The 14,664-nt window shown below is 34.7% G+C and overlaps 1 protein-coding gene across 7 annotated transcripts in view; it reads right to left on the bottom strand.

Annotated features, from left to right (window-relative positions):
• GRIK2 (glutamate ionotropic receptor kainate type subunit 2) overlaps positions 1–14,664 on the bottom strand; it is a 639,626-nt gene that overhangs the window by 364,718 nt on the left and 260,244 nt on the right. The window lies entirely within an intron of this gene.

Here is a 14,664-nt window from a genome sequence, read left to right on the forward strand (position 1 = left end):
ATGTGTTTCAATCACAGTAGACACGTCACCATGCTACAAATTCACCACACTGTTTCACAGCTCTGTTCCTTTGAATTTCCTATCCTACCTAACCTTAGCATATGTTGAGTTTAAATGTCAGCTATATTTACTATCTCTAACAAGCTAATCTCCCTTTTTGTTTTGTCATAACACTTTTTATGTGACTCTTTTAGCATTTAGCATACTGTATTATAATTTTTTTGTAATACCAGGTTTTAAGTACTTGGAGAATAGGAAACATCTTACTCATGTTTGGTTCTTCTTTGGCCAATAAAGGGCTTGATAATAAATTAGTTTATTTTATCAGTATGTATCATCATTATAAAATAAGTTTATGAAGAAAAAGTGATTTTAAAAGTAATAATCACCTTCAAATATATCTTCAAATTAAGTATGATGTTATAGGAGTAATGAGAAATGACTTCTCTCCATCTAACACTGAGAACTGATGAAGAAGTTAGCCCAAATTAAAGAAGAATGGTGAAACTTAGCTGAAGCACCACATGTACTGCTTTGAAATCTGAAATCCATAAAGGGTCTGTTAGTTGACTGTCTATCAACTAGGCTAATAAATTTAAAAATAAATGTGGTATAATTTATAAAGTATATTTTAATATAACTCAAATTTCCCTGTATTTAGAAAAGCTGAGTACATCATCCAGAGCAATCTACAGATTTAAGGCAATCCCTACCAAAATACCACTGACATTTTTTTCTAGAACTAGAAAAATCCATCCTAATATTCATTTGGAATCTCAAGAGATCACAAATGGCCAAACAATATTGAAAAAAAAGAACAAATTTAGAGGTCTCACACTTCCTGATTTCAAAATGTATCACAAACCTACATTAATCAAAACAGTACAGTACTAGCATAAAGACAGATACATGAAATAGAATAGAAAGGCTAGAAATAAACCCTCACATATATAGTCAAATGATTTGCAACAAGGATACCAAGACCATTCAATGGGGAAAGGACTGTCTTTTCAACAATCAGTGTTAAGAGAACTGGATATCCATGTGCAAAAGAAGAAAGTTGGATCCTCACCTTATACATTATACAAAAACTAACTCAGAATGGATTAAAGACCTAAGTTTAAGATGTAAAATTAGAAAAACATAGGGAAAAAGGCTCATAACATTGATTTGGCAATGATTTCCTGTATATGACACAAAGGGCACAGAAAACAAAAGTAAAAATAGATAAGACTACAAAATCAAAAACTTCTGTGTATCGAAGGACACAATAAACAGAGTGAAAAGTCAATCTACGGGATGAGAGAAGATATTTATAAATCATATATCCAATAAGGGGGGCAATCTCCAGAATACATAAAGAACTCCTGTAACTCAATAACAAAATTTCAAACCACCTGATATGAAAATGGGCAACAGACTTAAATAGACATTTCTCCAAATAAAATATACAAAAAACCAAAAAGCATATGAAAAAATGTTCAACATGATTAATCACTAGGGAAATGTAAATCAAAACCACAATGCTATATTAGCTCACACCTACCAGGATGGCTACTACCAAAAAAAAAAAAAAAAGAAAAGAAAGAAAGTAATGTGTTGGTGAGGATTTAGAGAAATTGGAACCCTTGTTCACTGTTGGTAGGAATGTAAAATGCTGTATTTTTTATGGAAAACAGTAGGGTATTTCCTCAAAAAATTAAACATAGAATAACCATATGATCCAGCAATTCCACTTCTATATATACATCCAAAAGAATTAAGAATAAGAATAGGGTTTTGAAGAGATATTTGTACACCCATGTTCATAGAAGCATTATTCACAATAGCCAAAAAATAGAAGTAACTGAAGTGTCTATTGACAGAGGAACGGATAAACAAAATATGGTAATTACATACAATGGAATATAGAGTATTATTCAGCCTTAAAAAGGGAAGGACATTCTGACACATGCTGAGCATGAATAAACCTTGAAGATATTATGCTTAGTGAAATAAGCCAGTCACAAAAAAATAAATACTGTATGATTCTACTTATATGAGGTATCCAGTGTAGTCAAATTCATAGAAACAGAAAACAGAATGGTGGTTGCCAGGGGCTGGGGGGGAGGGGACGTGGGGTATTGTTGTTTAATTGGTATAGAGTTTCAGTTTTGCAAGATGAAAAAGTTTTGGAGATTGGTTTAGAGCAATGTGAATATACTTAATACTATTGAACTGTACAATTAAAAATAGTTAAGATGGTAAATTTTGTTATGTGTATTTTATCACAATTAAAAATTTAAAAATCTGAATACAATATTATGGTGCTCTATATGTGGTTTAAGACAACTACAACTAAACACTGCACGCATGTTTAAGTCTATCTCTACTCTAAACTCATGACCAACAGAGTTACAAATAATGCTGTCAGTTCTACAGTCTTTCAGAGCCCATCCTAATCTCTGAAATAGTGACAATAAATTACACAACAATAAATAGTACTGAGGAAATAATATATATACAATTATGTAAACAATATCACATTAGGTCACTATGTGTTTATCCATTCCTACACAGTATGTGTGTAAAATTTGCCCAGAGTAATTTAGATTTACTCCATTATAACAAAAAACAATTGACTTTCAAGAATTATTGGTTTAACAGGCAGAGAAAACCATTCTGTGTATCTCTGGTTTACCAGTAGCCTCTGTGAATACTCTTTGATCTTTGCAGTAGGGTAAAGGCATAAGGAACCCTTTGTCAAAAGTGTAAAACCTAAGACCTGGGCAGTGTTTGAAAGTCCTTGAGATTCAGCTTCTTTTAACATATAAATGCAAATATCTTTGCCATGTTACTTCTTTTTTTCCCCTCAGCTTTATTGAGATATAATTGGCACATAAATTTGTGTAAGTTTAAGGTGTACAGCATGATGATTTGATACATGTACATATTGTAAAATGATTACCATAATAGGGTTACTTAATACCTCCATTACCTCACAAAATTACCATTTCTTCTTTTTGGGGGGGTAGGAGGTGAAAACACTTAAGATCTAACTCTTTTAGCAACTTTCGAGAATATAATACAGTATTGTTAACTATAGTCACCATACTGTACATTAGATCCCCAGAACATATTCATCTTATAACTAGAAGTTTGTACCCTTTCACTAATATCTCCCCATTTTCCCCACACCCCAACCCCTGGTGACTACTACTCTACTCTTTCTCTGAGTTTGGCTTTTTTAGATTTCACATATAAATGAGATCATATAGTATCTGTCGTTCTCTGTCTGACTTATTTTACTTATTATAATACCCTCAAGGTCCAACCATGTTGTTGCAAATGTCAGAATTTTCTTCTTTCTCATCCCTGAATAATATTCATGGAATGTATGTGTGTGTGTGTGTATATATATATATATATATATATATATATATATATATATATATATACATACATATATATATATGTATATACACACACACACATACATATACATATACATATTTTTATCCATTTACCCATAGACAAACACTTAGGTTGTTTTCATATCTTGGCTACTGTGAATAATGCTGCAATAAACGTAGGAGTGCAGATATCTCTTTGAGATCCTAATTTCATTTTTTTGATTAGATACCCAGAAGTAGGATTGCTGTATCATACAGTAGTTTTATTTTCACTTTTTTGAGGAACTGCCATAATGTTTTTTATAGGGGCTGCACCAATTTATATTTCCACCAACAGTGCACAAGGGTTCTCTCTTCTCCACATCCTTACCAACACTTATTATTTATTGTCAACAGATGTGAGGTGTTATCTTACTGTGATTGTGATTTTAATTTCCCTGATGATTAGTGATGTTGAGCATATTTTCATGTAACTGTTGGCCATTTGTATGTCTTCTATTCAGGTCTTCTGACCATTTTTTAATTGAATTGTTTGTTTTTCTGCTATTGAACACCAAGTTACTTCTTAATATATAATAGGTACTCTTTCCTTTAAGAATAGATGAAAACTGAATATTAAAGATTATGCTTAAAACATTAATCTAGTTCCTTGGCTGAGTTTCCAATGACAGCTGATGGTATTTAAAAGAAAAAAATTGTATCATTTCCTTTGGTCTCGCAACATGCCAATAAAAGCTCTCTGACCTTCAGCCACACTTCAGAAAAGGGAATTACAGCTTGTCATTTCTCATTGTGTAATTAATAGGGTAATTAACAAGTTAGTGTTAAGCTTTCAAGGGCTGACTTAATTTTCCTTCTTTAATGTCAACCCAATTATTTCAATTGGATAACAGCATAAAAGTTCATTGTGAAAATGGAACGGGAGATTTTTTAAAACGATTAATTGACAAATCAAACTCATCAGACATGCAATTATCACTTTTTGCAAAATTCTTTTAAGTTCAATTAAAAAGTAAAACTATTTGTAAATTTGCTGAAATAGATATTATAAAACATTATATCAGTGCTAGATTATTCTAAATCATATAAATTTATACTTGACAATTTTTATTATATTTCTGTTACAGTGTTCTTCCTATGTATTACAACTAATTCAAAGCTGTTTAAAATACTCTAAGGACAAAAATATTTAGCTGAATTAAAACTACTCAATGTGGAAGTTCACACAATGAATATATATTTTTAATAAGTGATACATAATTTTATCAGTATTTAATCACTACAATCCATTCCAGTTTTATTTAAAATTTTAAAATGTTTTCATCTATAAAATTATGCCTTTATTATACTGACAAATTTGACTATCAATTACTTTTCAAAATATGATAATTTGCATATTATTCAAGACTAGATGGATCAGTGGTTCTTAAAGTTAGTCAAAATTAGATGGATCAGGAGAGACCTTCAATATGGCGGAGGAGTAAGACATGGAGATCACCTTCCTCCCCACAGATACATCAGAAATACATCTATATGTGGAACAACTCCTACAGAACACTTACTGAACACTGGCAGAAGCTCTCAGACTTCCCAAAAGGCAAGAAACTCTCCACATACCTGGGTAGGGCAAAAGAAAAAAGAAAAAACAGAGACAAAAGAATAGGGATGGGACCTGAACCTCTGGGAGAGAGCTGTGAAGGAGGAAAGGTTTCCACACACTATGAAGCCCCTTCACTGATGGAGAGAGGGGGTGGCAGGGGGGATGCTTCAGAGCCACGGAGGAGAGCGCAACAACAGGCGTGCAGAGGGCAGATGGCTTTACAGGAGAATTCTATGAAACATTTAGAGAAGAGCTTACACCTATCCTTCTTAAACTCTTCCAAAATATAGCAGAGGGAGGAACACTCCCAAACTCATCCTACGAGGCCACCATCACCCTGATACCAAAACCAGACAAAGATGTCACAAAGAAAGAAAACTACAGGCCAATATCACTGATGAACATAGATGCAAAACTCCTCAACAAAATACCAGCAAACAGAATCCATCAGCACATTAAAAGGATCATATACCATGATCAAGTGGAGTTTATCCCAGGAATGCAAGGATTCTTCAATATACACAAATCAATCAATGTACCATACTAGTCAATGTACAATCAATCAATAAACCATATTAACAAATTGAAGGAGAAAAACCATATGATCATCTCAATAGAAGCAGAAAAACTTTCGACAAAATTCAACACCCATTTATGATAAAAACCCTCCAGAAAGTAGGCATAGAGGGAACTTACCTCAACATAATAAAGGCCATATATGACAAACCCACAGCCAACATCATTCTGAATGGTAAAAAACTGAAACCATTTCCTCTAAGATGAGGAACAAGACAAGGTTGTCCACTCTCATCACTATTATTCAACATAGTCTGGGAAGTTTTAGCCACAGCAATCAGAGAAGAAAAAGAAATAAAAGGAATCCAAATCGGAAAAGAAGAAGTAAAGCTGTCACTGTTTGCAGATGACATGATATTATACATAGAAAATCCTAAAGATTCTACCAGAAAACTACTAGAGCTAATCAATGAATTTGGTAAAGTAGCAGGATACAAAATTAATGCACAGAAATCTCTTGCATTCCTGTACACTAATGATGAAAACTCTGAAAGAGAAATTAAGGAAACACTCCCATTTAGCACTGCAACAAAAAGAATAAAATACTTAGGAATAAACCTACCTAAGGAGACAAAAGACCTGTATGCAGAAAACTATAAGACACTGATGAAAGAAATTAAAGATGATACAAACAGATGGAGGGATATACCATGTTCTTGGATTGGAAGAATTAACATTGTGAAAGTGATGATACTACCCAAAGAAAACTACAGATTCAATGCAATCCCTATCAAACTACCACTGGCATTTTTCACAGAACTAGAACAAAAAATTTCACAATTTGTATGGAAACACAAAAGACCCCAAATAGCCAAAGCAATCTTGAGAAAGAAAAATGGAGCTGGAGGAATCAGGCTCCCTGACTTCAGACTATACTACAAAGCTACAGTAATCAAGACAGTATGGTACTGGCACAAAAACAGAAATATAGATCAATGGAACAGGATAGAAAGCCCAGAGATAAAACCACACACATATGGTCACCTTATGTTTGATAAAGGAGTCAAGAATACAATGGAGAAAAGACAGTCTCTTCATTAAGTGGTGCTGGGAAAACTGGACAGCTACATGTAAAAGAATGAAATTAGAACACTCCCTAACACCATACACAAAAATAAACTCAAAATGGTTTAAAGACCTAAATGTAAGGCCAGACACTGTAAAACTCTTAGAGGAAAACATAGGCAGAACATGCTTTGACCTAAATCACAGCAAGATCCTTTTTGACCCACCTCCAAGAGAAAGGGAAATAAAAACAAAAATAAACAAATGGGACCTCATGAAACTTAAAAGCTTTTGCACAGCAAAGGAAACCATAAACAAGATGAAAAGACAACCCTCAGAATGGGAGAAAATATTTGCAAATGAAGCAACTGACAAAGGATTAATCTCCAAAATTTACAAGCATCTCATGCAGCTCAGTATCAAAAAAACAAACAACCCAATCCAAAAATGGGCAGAAGACCTAAATAGACATTTCTCCAAAGAAGATATACAGATTGCCAACAAACACATGAAAGGATGCTCAACATCACTAATCATTAGAGAAATGCAAATCCAAACTACAATGAGGTATCACCTCACACCAGTCAGAATGGCCATCATCAAAAAATCTACAAACAATAAATGCTGGAGAGGGTGTGGAGAAAAGGGAACCCTCTTGCACTGTTGGTGGGAATGTAAATTTGATACAGCCACTATGGAGAACTGTATGTAGGTTCCTTAAAAGACTAAAAATAGAACTACCATAGGACCCAGCAATCCCCCTACTGGGCATATACCCTGAGAAAACCATAATTCAAAAAGACAGATGAACCACAATGTTCATTGCAGCTCTATTTACAATAGCCAGGACATGGAAGCAACCTAAGGGTCTATCGACAGATGAATGGATAAAGAATATGTGACACATATATACAGGGGAATATTACTCAGCCATAAATAGAAAAAAATTGAGTTACTTGTAGTGAGGTGGATGGACCTAGAGTCTGTCATACAGAGTGAAGTCAGTCAGAAAGAGAAAAACAAATACTGGATGCTAACACATATATATGGAATCTTAAAAAAAAAAAAAAAAAAGGTTCTGAAGAACCTAGGGGCAGGACAGGAATAAAGAAGCATAGGTAGAGAATGGACTTGAGGACACGGGGAGGGGGAAGGGGAAGCTGGGACGAAGTGAGAGAGTGGCATGGACATATATACACTACGAAATGTGAAATAGATAGCTAGTGGGAAGCAGCCACACAGCACAGGGAGATCAGCTCGGTGCTTTGTGACCACCTAGAGGGGTGGGTTAGGGAGGGTGGGAGGGAGACAAAAGAAGGAGGAGATACGGGGATATATGTATAATGTATAGCTGATTCACTTTGTTATAAAGCAGAAACTAACACACCATTGTAAAGCAATTATACTCCAATAAAGATGTTAAAAAAAATTAAATGTATCAACGTTTCTCAAAGTGTCGTCACTAGATCAGCAGCATCATGATCCCTTGCTAACTTATTAGAAAAAAACTCTCAGGCCACATCCTACACGTACTAAATCAGACACTGAGAGTAAAGCCAGCAGGCAGTGTTTTAACACATTTACCTAATGATTTTAATGCACACTAAAGTTTGAGAACTACTAGACTAGGTTATGCTATTATAGGAAAAATCATCTCCCAAATCACAGCAATTTAGCAGAACAAGAGTTTATGTCACATAAAAGCAAGGTCTGCTGTAGATCTAAATAATTCCCAAGGCAGCTCTCTTTGATATTTTGGCTCAGCATTTTGGGATACTTCAAACTTATAGCACAATTGGTATGGCAAGGAATGAGTAAGCTGGAGAATAAAGTGATGGGCAATTAAATGCTTCCACCCAGAAACGAGCAACACTACTGCTCACATTTCACCAACTAAAGCAGTCCACGTGGTCACACCTAAATTCGAGGATTACGGACCTTCAATCTCCTGAGGTCTAGAAGTAGAGACAACCACATACTGGTAAACATTAGTAATGCCTATAACAATTAGCTATGTTTCCTTTTCCAACTGCAAGTCCCTGAGTATAAACCCAGAGTTACTGAGTAATAGGAGTTGGCCTAGAAATCTCTAGTTTTAACAGTAGCCCAGGAAATCCCATTATCTGATATCAATTAAATTTAAGAACCAGTGCTTTGGATTTTAATTTTAATATCTGTTATATAATTAACTTTGTTTTATCAAATGGAAGATGATTGAATTTACAGAAATGCAAATATTTATGACAAGTAAAATAATGTCTTTGGTTATTATAAGAAGGCAAGGAGAGGTGTATATTAGGCTTTGTATCGTCATTAGCTTTTACTAGCCAAGGCTCTATTTATGACAGGATAGATTTAATACATGTTTAATGTATTTATGCAAAAAAATTCATTTCCTGAGCTTCTTTTTGAATCACTGAAATATGAAGAGTGGACACTGTACCACCTCCAAATTGGAATAATTCTGAAATAATGATGTACAATTAGCCTGTCTAGAATTTGGGTGTTAACTCTTTCTTGCTTTCTCTAAATGTTTGAGTCTAGAGGACTCTGTCCCCAAATATAGTTCACATACCTTATATTAAAGCAAGATAAACATTTATACAATGTTCAGTAGGAAACAGAAAACTGTTTTAGAAGGCAGTCGTGTTCACCTGATGTATAATGAGTATCTAACCTAGGTTTTAATCCATTCAGGATCTCAATTTTTAAAAAAGTGTTTCTGATACTGAACCAATTTATTTTTAGTCAAGTATCCAATAAATGATCTATTACATCTTGCAGAAATGAATATATGTTAGATTTATTTCTTTTCTTCTTTCCCTGAAGTCTTATCTCAATTAAAAATGAATCCTGGGCTTCCCTGGTGGCGCAGGGGTTGAGAATCTGCCTGCCAGTGCAGGAGACACGGGTTCGAGCCCTGGTCTGGGAGGACCCCTCATGCCGTGGAGCAACTGGGCCCGTTGGCCACAACTACTGAGCCTGCGCGTCTGGAGCCTGTGCTCCGCAACAGGAGAGGCCGTGATAGTGAGAGGCCCGCGCACCGCAATGAGGAGTGGCCCCCATTTGCCACAACTAGAGAAAAGCCCTCGCACAGAAATGAAGACCCAACACAGCCATAAATAAATAAATAAATGATTAAAAAAAAAAATGAATCCTATCACTATTTTATGGGTGAATGCTATGGACCATAATCACTACTAAGTAATTTATATAAAAATGAGCCTCTATGTGGAAAAGTCTGTACACTGAGTTATTTTTAAAGAAATGACATTACTATTGCAAAGAAATAATGGAACATATACATGTATAACCATATATGTACATATATACATAAATACATATACACATATAAAAAAATGACAGATGTCACAAAAATCTCCTTCAATTTTCAGTTTCTCAAAAAATCCTTCTCCAAACTAAAACAAACCAAAAAACTGCCTTACTTAGAATTCTTTATCTCTTTCTCCCTTGGTTATCTTTTACCTTCTTGCTTTTTATCTGAAATACTCTTCCTTCAGAACTCCCACGACATATTTCCTCAGCTCATTCAAGTCCTAGCTCAAATTTCGCCTTCTAAATAAGGTCTCTTCTAATAACAATCCAACTTAATATTGCAGTACTCCCTCCTTGTACTCCTTATATGCCTCCCTTGCTTTATTTCTCTCCATAACACTTATCACATTTGCTGCTATATATATACATATTTATTTTGTTATTGTTTATCACTCTACACTAGAATGCAAACTCCACAAGGCAAAGAATTTTTGTCTGTTTTGTTCACTCTTGTACTTCCAGTACCTAGAACAGTGATGACACATAGTAAATGTTTGATAATTACTTGTGAACTAAATAAAGAAATGTTATTAAAAAAACAAAGGAAGAAGCAAATAAATGGATGAATTAATTATAAAATATTTAGAGCTCTTAGGTTCAGGAAATCATCACCTCTGCTAAATGGGTCATGTGAGCATGCTGAAAATTGTACTATAAAATTGATGATGAACTATTTTATCAACTAAACTTGCATCATACAAAGAATAGAAATACCAACTCATACAGGTAGAAGTCAGGGAAGGTTACTTCACAAGTTTACTTTGTAAGAATATTTTAAGGTACACCTGAAGGTGGTGAATAGATCACCGAATGAGAAGGGCATAACAAGCTGAGAGAACAAATTGTGCACAGCAAAGAGACTTGAGATAGCAGAGCATGATTGGTAAGGGAGAACTACGATTATTCAAGGAAAGCTGTAGCGTAAATATTGAGAGAGGAAATACCAGGGAAATAAAATCAAAGGGGCACAAGAGTACCAATGATGAAGGCTGCATGTGTCATGCTGAAGAACTAGAACTCATTCTTCCAAGAACTGAGGAACCACCAAACAGCTTTAAGCCTGGGCATGACATCACCACACTGTCATTTCTAAAAACACCATTTTGTCTGCATCAGAGACATGAACTTAAATAGGGTAGAGGGCAGAACATGGTCTAGGTGGTTTACGATAAAGATGTTAACTAAAACAGATGGTAGGGATGGAGGACAGAGGTAAATATGAAAAATGTGAGATAAAAAATGAGAAGTCTTAAGTGATCAGTTGGAAATGAGGGAAGAGAGAAAGACAAGAATCTTGAATGACCACTAGGAATCTGGCTGGGCAACTGGATAAAGAGGGAAACCTAGGAGAAAAAGCAAGTTTTGGAATAAAGGTGATGAGTTTGGCTTTTGTTATGCTGGGTTAGATGTGCCTGTGGGACATCCACATTAAGACGATCAATGGGTGGCTGAATCTCTGAGTCTGTCACTTGCTAGAAGCAACTGAAGATGTCCAGCAGTGAGTCTACAGCATACAGGCAGAGAAAGGCATGAGTCAGATGGAAGGCTTTAGGGAGAGTGAGGTAAACAAGTAGAAAACAAGAAGCCTGGGAATAAAACCTGAACAACATCAGCTTTTAAGGAACAGAGAAAGAAAAAAAGAGTTTAAGAATATGAGAAGGGGAATAAATGGCTGAAAAGAAGGACATGACAAGGAGAGAATGACGGCACAGAGGCCAAACAAGGAGAGTTTTAGTCTTTCACTGAGGAAGGGAGTAGTCAAAATTGTCAAGAGCATCAGAGAGATAATTTAAGTACTATCGTTCCCTTACACTGCATAGAGAAGGAGACAGACAAGACCAGGAAAAGGCTAAGGGAAAAGTAGTTACCAGAATGCTCACGCCAATATGTTCCAGATTTAAATATAGAAAACTGGCAGTGTTTGGTCATCACCAGGGAATTATTCTCACTTTATGATTTTTTTCTTTCCCAATAAAGGCAAATACTACTGATCATTGAAGTCTGGTACAAGTCCTGCTTCTTCTATTTCTTTAGACCTACATATGTATTTATTTCACTATCTGCAGAAATATGAATTGTATGATTGTTGTGGATTAAAAATTTTTTTTTTGTCTTTTAGGGTTGGCAATATTTTAAAGATTTTAAAACTTAGAGAAATAATTAGTTCTATGAATATGTTTAAAAATACTATCGTGTAATCAAAATTTAAGTAATAATATTACAAATAGTTTTGAGGCTTGCTTAAATGGAAATAAAGAACCTATGTTCATGCAAAACCAACATGGTGGAAACACTAATACACCAAGCTATGTAATCAACTATATCCTAATAATTAGGTTTAACTCATAATTGCTAATTGTATTTCCACTTGGAATTAGAGAACTTGAAGCTTTGCACTTAGAACATATAACATCTAATCATCTTAGATCCAAATTACCCCACTCCTTGAAATAAAATTAAAATTATTTGGTTATATGTTTTATAACACAAAAATTGTTATATTATTCAAAAGTTAGTATCTTCTAGAAATATATTTTTTTGTCATCAACTTCTATTGAATTATTTTATTTTATTTATCCTATTTAAATATAGGTGCAAAATAAAATAAAATAATTTTTTACTCTTAATTGACTTTACATTTTATTAAACTAACTCCAAAAGCACACACAGATGTATCTAGAACATAGTCTATAAATAGAATTCATTCAAGTTAATAAAGTTAGTAAAGAAATCATTTCTGCTTTTGCTTAGGATAAAGGCCCTGGCCTTTTTTTCTTTTTCATACCATGGAAATTAATCAAAGCTAAGTTTGTTAAATATTAATATCTAAAAAAAAATACTGATTTTCCTTCATTAATTAAAAAAAAATTACATTCTCTCCCCTAAATTCTTATCATGTCTATATTCATCTCCACGACTGCCTACTCACTAGCATAACTCTGAATTTTCTTGACCTACCATGACCTAGTTTTTTGTCAATTGTCTTCATTTCCTCATATCACAAAGGAGTCCAAATGGAGAGCAGAGCAAAATGCCACTGGGAGCATTATATGCCCATACTAAATTCCTACTTTTCAAGATGGATTTCCACCTCCAACACCACTGGATGATTCTGAGGTGCTTCAAGATTAATGTGTTAAGAACCAGATTTATTATACCCTTTCCCACATTTCTTTTTCTTGTTTTCCTTTTTAGTAAATGTGCCATTGATGAGTAGCCCAGACCAGAAACATAGAGGTCATCCTTATTGTCTCTGTCTCCATCACTTCTCCACTTATTTACTTACTAAGTCCTACAATTTGTATCTCCTAAATCTTCCTACAATTCTCTGCTTCAAAATTATTCTATCAAAACCTCTTTAATTGAGATTATTATCTTGTTTTCAACTTGACTAATTCAGAAATTCTCTTGCTTCTGGTCTTGTCCTATTCCCTACCATATCTCAATAGCCTCAATGCATTCTCCACACTGGTGTCAGAGAACCTTTACCAAAATCGTTCTGATTGTGTCATTCCTGTTCTTAAAGTAAAATAATGACAACAAAATGAACCAAATCAAAACACAATAACTACCATTATATCACAGTATTTAACAAAGTGGGTTCTGCAGTTTATTGCCTTGGGTCAAAACCCAGACCTTCCATTTACTTGCTATGAAAGCTTGGGTAAATTATCTCAACTCTCTGCATCTAAATAGTCTCATATTTTAAAAAGTGGGACCAATAACGATTCCTTTTTCTTAGAGTATAGTAAGGAATAAGTGGCACATAGCACATGGCATTTCTATTATTGAGAGTTTTAAGCTCCTACCATGTGGGCACCGTGAGGCACTCTGCACATCTCACTAATCATGACAACACTCCCCTGATGTATACATTATCTTCAATTTACAAATGTGTCAACTCAAGTTTTTAAGGTCAAGTAACTTGCTGAAAATTACACAACAGAGCCAGGATTTCAACCCATAGTCCAGTCAGTGGATATCCCTCTCTCTATGTTCTTTTTTGATTTCCTAGGAAAGGAACTGAATGGGTGTATGTCCGTCCCTGAGGCACTCAACGGTGGTTTGGAAAGCAGGTTCACATCGTGCAAACATGACTGGTACTGCCGTAACATGCAGATTCCAGAGCAAAGGAGCTAGTAAAAAGCTCTTTTTTATTTCTCCTACGTTGGCCTTCTATACATTCTCCCTCGTCCTTCCTCAGTTTCCGTGTTTCTGATGATCAGTCGTAATGAAGTGCCTGTCGTTGCCTGACAAACCAGATTCTCAGGCATCCTCACATTTACACATGTTATACCCTTTTGCCCCTTCTCTAGTTGAAGCATTTCTACTTGTCCTTTATGATAACTTAATGATAATGTCATCCTCTCCAAAACTCTCCTCTGCCTTTACCAGGCAGCTTTAAAACCTTCCCCTCCCCTATTCTTTTCATGTCTATATTCATCTCCTAAGCTGCCACAATATTTTTTTCTTGTCTCTCTCTGCACTTGTTACACTATAATAGTATCCTGCTCACATGTTCTGTCTCCCCCTCACTCAACTCTGAGCACATGAAGACAAAGTTTTACCTATAATACTGTCCCTTGTGCTGAACATAGCACCTGGTATACAGAAGATGCTTGATAATGATTGTTCAAATAAGTAAATGAGTAAATATATTTTAATTGTTCTTAACATATAAGCACAATTCACTCCAGATTTCTTATACAATTTTTGAAATGATTATTGTTGAATCTATTTAGTCAATGGTGAGTA

Source organism: Balaenoptera acutorostrata, chromosome 14 (genome assembly GCF_949987535.1).
Source record: "Balaenoptera acutorostrata chromosome 14, mBalAcu1.1, whole genome shotgun sequence".
In the NCBI taxonomy this organism is placed as follows: domain Eukaryota; kingdom Metazoa; phylum Chordata; class Mammalia; order Artiodactyla; family Balaenopteridae; genus Balaenoptera; species Balaenoptera acutorostrata.